Source organism: Branchiostoma floridae, chromosome 8 (genome assembly GCF_000003815.2).
Source record: "Branchiostoma floridae strain S238N-H82 chromosome 8, Bfl_VNyyK, whole genome shotgun sequence".
NCBI classification, from domain to species: Eukaryota; Metazoa; Chordata; class Leptocardii; order Amphioxiformes; family Branchiostomatidae; genus Branchiostoma; species Branchiostoma floridae.
The window spans coordinates 8,964,765-8,971,782 of NC_049986.1; the positions used below are offsets into that span (position 1 = coordinate 8,964,765).

The following is a 7,018-nucleotide window of genomic DNA, read 5'->3' on the forward strand; positions in this document are numbered from 1 at the left end:
GTCCTGTTAAGAGACTGGGACGGAATTGTGTGTGTTAGTTTGTACTTTTTTTTGGCGACGCCTCAGGGGCGGAGCCGTTCTTATAGTACTGCGATTGAGTTGCCAGGAATTCTAAAAATTCCACGCATGCATTCCCTAGGGAATTCTTTTTTGCCTACATTTTGCGGGACCGGTCTTTACATAAAGAAGAGAGGAACTCTAATCTTGGGGCATGGAATAGCCACAAGGTTAGAGTTTGTTTGTGCACACTATTAAACTCTATATTACAGCTTTTTAAAGATATTTCATATTAACTTTCTGCATGTTAATTTAGACCAAAATGTCACAGCTGCTTGTTGTTGTTTTAGATAGGCTTTCGTATAATGAGTAATGTTACGCCTGGCCCTGTAATTGACACTGGTTCATATAGATGCCGTTTTGAAAACTGTTTTTGATATGTCAAGTATAAAAGATGCAGAGATGAGATTTTCCTTACATTGGGCACGGTACGGTGGACATTTAACTCAGACTGACCGTGACTACATGATGCTGGCCTTACTTTTACTTAGCCTTACTGTGTGATGGAAGTGATGTTTTGTATGGGTGTTTTCATTTATTTGGTGTGTTTTGTATCATATCCGTTACCTGAATATTGCTATTTCATTGATTTCTCTTTCTTTTTTTGCTTTCATGATGATGTCACATTTGATATTTGTTGGGATATATCGGTACTCCAATTCATCCGCAACTGGGATTCTTGCTGGCCAGTGAATCCTTCTGTAGACCTGCGGGCTACCTGTGGACACAAATAGACAAAAACACATAAATAAATAAATGCCATTAATCTGCTTGTTACAATACGTTTTATGCAGGTATGCTCTTCTTGCAGGTCACATGCAAAGTGTGTGAGCCAATTATGTTTACAGACTTCATCGATGTTTTAAATGTTGATGGTCATATGTTTGTTAATTGATTATGATAAATTACAATGACTAGCAATGACATATGAACTATATGTTACCTAGCTCAACAAAATCACAAATACATCGTCCGATTGGGCTTTATATTTCCAGCTATACGAGACAAGGGGGCCCCAACCCGCCCCACTTTGTCCTGACGTTAAACCCTATCTGCTACTCAAATGTCAAGGCCATACTTTGTTCGCGGGACAAGAGATACATTGAAGATTTTTTTTCACTAATCAAACAAATGTTCTTCTTTTCTGCATTAAGTGTTTATAAAATTTCACTTTGTACACCTACCAAAACCGGATAACATGAAAATCCATTATTTCCGTCTTGAGTAAATCCTTTTCGGACAATACATGTATTATTTACAAAAACGACGCTGTAATTCCAGAATTAGCTTCTAGGGGACCTAAACTTATGTCATTTTCATTTCTTCCAAAGCACAAGATCTGATGACCACCCATAGTTGTGACCATAGAATATTCAGACATAAGACATCAGAACCGGGAGTTTCGCTGCCGAACCTAAAGAAGCCGCTAAGAGGCTTATAAAATTTCATTATTTCCAGTTTTCGTCACACCTGGTCATAACAGCGCGCCAAGTGCAAAACCAACCCATCCTGTCGTTCTTGAGTTCTTTGTACACGGACAAGTAAACACTACTGAATAGGTTGAAAAGGTCGGTCGAACACGATGTTAAGTAGCTGAAACTTTAAATAAACTGAAGTTCTCTAGCAAAAAAACGACCAAAGAGCAACTAAAAAATCCAATATCTAAGTGATAATCAATACTTCAGTAATGTTGAGCCAGTAGCAAAATTACAACTGGGTCACTCGCTCGGATGACGGCATACAATTTATAAAACTAGTTGATACAATGGATCACGCTCCAAAGAACATTTACAACGTAAGTAAAAAGAACATTATTTTGTTTTAGTCGTAGCATTAGCGAACGGTCCCTCACACACAAGGGGCACAAGCGGTACTAATCAATCAGTTTCAGTTTCAGTTTATTTCAGTTTATTTATTTATCCAGGAAAATACATCGCCTATTGGCGTTTTTCAATACCTCCTGGTATCAAGAGATGAGGCAGGCGCGGCCAAGCCGGTGTGGTCATTCTGAGCAAAGCGTTTTGTTTAATAGCGACCACGAAAACAAAAAAGACCAATTAGAGTAAGCCATTTTGCGTAAAAACGTCCATCTGTTCGACTGGGGTTGGATCATTACGGTGAGATGGAGTAAGACAATTCAGTTCAAATTCCCCTTCCGGAATTCCCCTGGTCGCCCCCATGCCTGGCTCACAGCGGCTGTGGAAAACGTGTTTTCGATCCCGTGTTTAGTCTTCGCCAGGAATCGGGACAGGGACGGTACGCGACATGAACGGTATAACCATCGTATTTCTGACAAAGAAAATTCAAGATGTTCTTTACTGATAGATATATGAACTTGAATAGGCATTTTGGTGCCATACTGACACGCAGGGCAGTTTATATTGACGTCTGAGCTAAAATTCGCTGAACACTTTCCAAAAACTTAGGGCGATTCCAGCCTGCTGACGAACAACTCGAAATAAAAACAGAGTCTGTGACCATCTATACTTTGCTCGAGCATACAATTTGCAAAACTTAAGTTAAAACTGTGGACCACGTAGAGAAAACGTTTTACCGGTGGAAACAAATTAGCCACACAAGACGGCCATACCACAACTCAAGACGGAAAACAAATAGATATGTATGAAAAAATTCACAGTCGAAGATATACGCATCAAGCAAGAAAATAAAATCCTCAAAGTCCCAAAATAACCAGAGCTTGCAAGAAGTGATTTATTTCTAATACAGACTTACCTTACCTTACCTAGTCCCGTCCTCATTTGCGATATTGCAACTATAGCACGTTTATCGTCACCGATAACATACCATTAGAAATATCTTTCGAGCTACGAATTCACTTTACCTTAAAGCAGATGAGCGGACACGGGGGTTGTTTACGGGGTAACGATTGATTTAAATTAGCTACCCCGCTGACCCTGGGCGGCGATAAGTCGAAGGGACGGAGAAGAAGACAGGGTACCAGAAACAGGCCCAGGATTGAACGATGCTTAGCAGACTGGGTCGGTACTAGTCTACCCTTGGAGAACAGTGTTTGAAATGACGGATTTCTTCACAAATTACAAAAAAATTACCAAAAAAATGTAAATTACATACATCTAGAAGTCACAACTTTGCTTAAATATCAATCAGTCTCCAGTCCGATCTCAAAAATATCCACACAGGATAGATATTTTGAGATTGGACTGGGATCTGATATTCAGGTCATAACATACCTTGAGACATGTCAGCTCGTCGGTTGGTCGGACGGTGGACCAGCAATTATCTTGGGGTGCCGGGCAGTCATTCCCGTAACCCGTCGACCGAGAAATAGCACTCCGGGAAGTTGTCGAGACCAACAAGACAAGAACTCCCCGCTAAATCACCATGCCCCCCGAGTGGTCATCTATGTAGGCGGGAATAACTGTCTGATACCCCGAAAAAAATTTCTTGCCAACGAGCTAGCCGGTTCCCAGGGCAGTGAGTTCATCTTGCCGCGCCTCTGTGCGCCTTGGCCTGGGCTGCTCCAGAAGCGCTCTGCCAGCCCGCTCCGGTGTCACCGACTCGACCCGCTGACGACTTGACCTGTACTGAAAAACAGATAGCTGAACACGAAATGACTGCTTGCAGGTTCACCGTCTGATTGGCCACAAGCCCGCAGCTGACCTATCGCTGACCAATCACTTATGAGAATCGCCTTTGCTATTTTCCATACTAGAAGATTGATGAACTGAGTGGTCACATGTCGCCCAGATGTCGCCCAGATGTCGCCCAACTGTTGGGCTGATTCAGCATCCTGGAGGATCTGTTTGTTGTTTGACCTCATGTAACCAACTCGGTTTGACCTAGATATGTCATCAGTGATACACACCTTCCTTGGAAATCCCACGGGCCCCACCCCACCTATGATACAGCCAATATCATCGAAGCAAACAAACATTTTGCATTCGGGCTATGTCTCACGAACTTGAAGCTTGCACCCACATAAGTCACACATTGCAGGTGTTTATGTTGAAACGTAAAAATCTTCCCGGCAAGGTGTCAACCCAACCCGAGCGGCCTTTCTTGTGGGTTATGGTATGGTTTAGTAGATGGTGAATAGAGAGCTGTGATGAAGGTACCATTTCTTAGAAGGGAACAGGCCTCTTAGGCAAATTATTGTACCAAGAGCCAGCGTAATCTTATTTTTATAGGTGTATATAAACTGGCAATTTTTGGTGACTCCGTGACTCTGCGAGGGTGCCCCTGAGTTTTACTTTCGGGTTCACAACGGTGATCTCAAGTTCTTTCACTATTAGCGAAAATCATTAGTGCCACTCAGTGTGGGAAAATAGCGAAGTATTTTTGTCACATGTGCTCTATGTCCGACATCTTTGCATTTTGGGACACATCTTTGGGAACAGCTATACTAGATATCACATCAATGGACGTACACTGTACCTGAGACACATTAATACCTGTACCTAGCCCGTCGAGGCATGAATGTACATTAAAGGTCTTTCATTCATTCATTCATTAATACTGTCGAAGTTGGGTGACTTCGATGGGTTTTCGTGCAAAAATAATTACACGCCTCGTCACTGCTGGTCTGGTTGCTAGGCTTTTTCCATGACCCACACAGGTCAACTCCTCGGCTCTAGAGCCAACAACGCATTGTCCCTAAGGAAATTCCACAACAGAAACACCCCATCCGTTACCCTGATATAATATTGAGATCGGTGTCGTCAGGCTAGGCAAAAGGCGTCTCAACACTATTTCTACCTCTTGAAACTGAGCCCATATTTTTATTAGGGAAGTTTCTGATTACATAAATATAGCTAGAATATGTTTATGTGATACTCTGCTACATTGTATTCTTTGCCCCGAGTCAACACGGGGTAGAGGCCTCACCAGCTAATATCAACAAACAACTGTGACTGATGAACCTATTCAACAACAAACAGCCGACCTTTCAAAACAAGCATGCTTACTGTGACCTCAAAACAAAAAAGGAAAACTGGGGAATGTATAAGGAATTATCAGGATATGATCAATTATGTGCCAGCAACAGGTATGACATACTCTAAATGCACTCATAGAACTAAAGCCTTGTAAAGTGCCCTGTTGTATGTACATTTACGTTGTAAGTTGATCACTATCATCAATAGATATTTCTTGATAATATTAACGTTACATGAAAAAAAAGCAGAATCTAAAAAGAAACTCTCCCATTGATTCGATTTTTTAAAGATTTGTAATATATTTAACGAAACAAGGAAGTGAAATATACAAATACAAATGTAGAAACAAAAACATTTACCTCTCCAGGTTCTGTAGGTTTATATCCAGTTGCGTTCTTGGCCATTTACTAATTCCTCATGTACAAACGTCCGTTTCTAGATCCTGGAAAATCATCGTCCTTCTCCAAGTTCGTTCGTTCGTTTTCCAAGTTCAAACCCACTTGTGCCCCATGGCGGGTTTGCCCTCGGGGAGAGTAGAAACCCCCAGGTCGGGCCTGGTGCTTACACAGAAATTTGGCCACTACCATCGGTTAACTATTACTTATTCGCACAGAGTCGATTTATTAGCTCCCCTCTCTTCTCTCATCTATCTGTTCTGACCTGTCCTACCATCACTCCTGTTTATGTAACCGACGGGGACAGACTATCAAAACCACATGCCCATTTATCATGTCACTCTCTGAGCGAGCCGCCTCTGTCGACGTCTCAAGAGGGCACAAGGCACTGTCTTTCTCAGACGTCTATAGAGTGCTGGTCAGCAGGCAAATGCCCCTGCGTCATGAATTTCGGAGGTTTCCATAAATTATGGAGCCAAGATGTGACAGAACCCTAACTTGAAATAAGATACAGTGTAAATCCAGATCAAAATTGTTGTTTGTTTGTTTGTTTGTTCTTTATTTAACTAGGGTAAAGCATGTCGCACTAATCATGACAAAGCAGAGGTTACAGTCGGGGGAGGGGTGACATTTATATGTTAGTAGAATGGTGTAGTGAGCCGTATTTTTTTATTTATTTTTTATTGAACAAACACATGAAGGCAAAATAACAGAGAAGTAGCGGCCCACTCAAGTTAAGACAACTTATTTCGGTGCCGCTATTTAAAAGAAAATAAGAAAAACATATGATTGACAAGATGCAGTAAATCTGTACAAATGGTATACTAATGTATTGACTGATGGAAGCGCAAGTCCTGGTACCCCCCCCCCCCCCCCCCGGAAATATAGGTCACGAAAAAAAAACATGGTTATAAATGGCCAGTTTGCACAATGAAGTTCTGAGTTGAAGACATAATCAAACAGTTTGTGGAATAGTTGCAAAGGGAAGTACCAAAAAGTAGTAAATATTTGAGTTTACCATCAGAGAGAGAAAATATCTAAAAGATGTCCTACGATCCTAGAAAGTTTTCTAGTTTTAAAAGCCGTATTTTGTTCAGCTCAGACCCAAGTGGTCTAAGCTTCGATCCTGTCACCGGTGTTGTGCCCTTGGAAAAGGCACATTACACGACTCTCCGTCACTCAGGTGAAAATGAGAACTTAGCTTCGGCTCGGACTCGGATTGGACGTTAAATGGAGGTCCCTTGTTTGAGGACAGCCACACCCTGAGCGTGTAAAAGAAACCACACACTTATTGAAAAGAGTAGACCGGGTCTTACCCCGTGTGAGTGTATCAGTTAAGTCCGTCCCGGGCTATGCAGCCTGCCCTTTTCAGTACAAACCTGGTGTGTTACACATGCGACAGTTACCGGATGTGCAATACAAACAAACAAACAAAGTAGTAGACACGATTTCTTCTTCTCTTCGGTCGCGGTTGTAGGCAGGCGTAATGAATCCTGGACAATACCCCCCTCCCCCGGCTCTTGGGGAGAATGTAATTGTGTGTTGGGCCTCCTATCGGCTTTTTTGGAACTGCAGGGATGGGTTTTGCTCTAGAATTCAAGCATAATAACTCAACAACGAGTTATTGGGTCGTCATATTTTTTTATAGAT

The 7,018-nt window shown here is 41.9% G+C and overlaps 1 long non-coding RNA gene across 1 annotated transcript; it reads right to left on the minus strand.

Moving 5' to 3' along the window:
- Positions 1 to 39: 39 nt before the first annotated feature.
- On the minus strand, positions 40 to 3,610 carry LOC118420594. The gene is made up of 2 exons (XR_004831770.1): positions 3,270 to 3,610; positions 40 to 775 (listed from the first exon to the last, which is right to left on the minus strand). It is a non-coding gene; the product is annotated as an uncharacterized LOC118420594 (long non-coding RNA).
- Between the last annotated feature and the right edge of the window lie 3,408 nt (positions 3,611 to 7,018).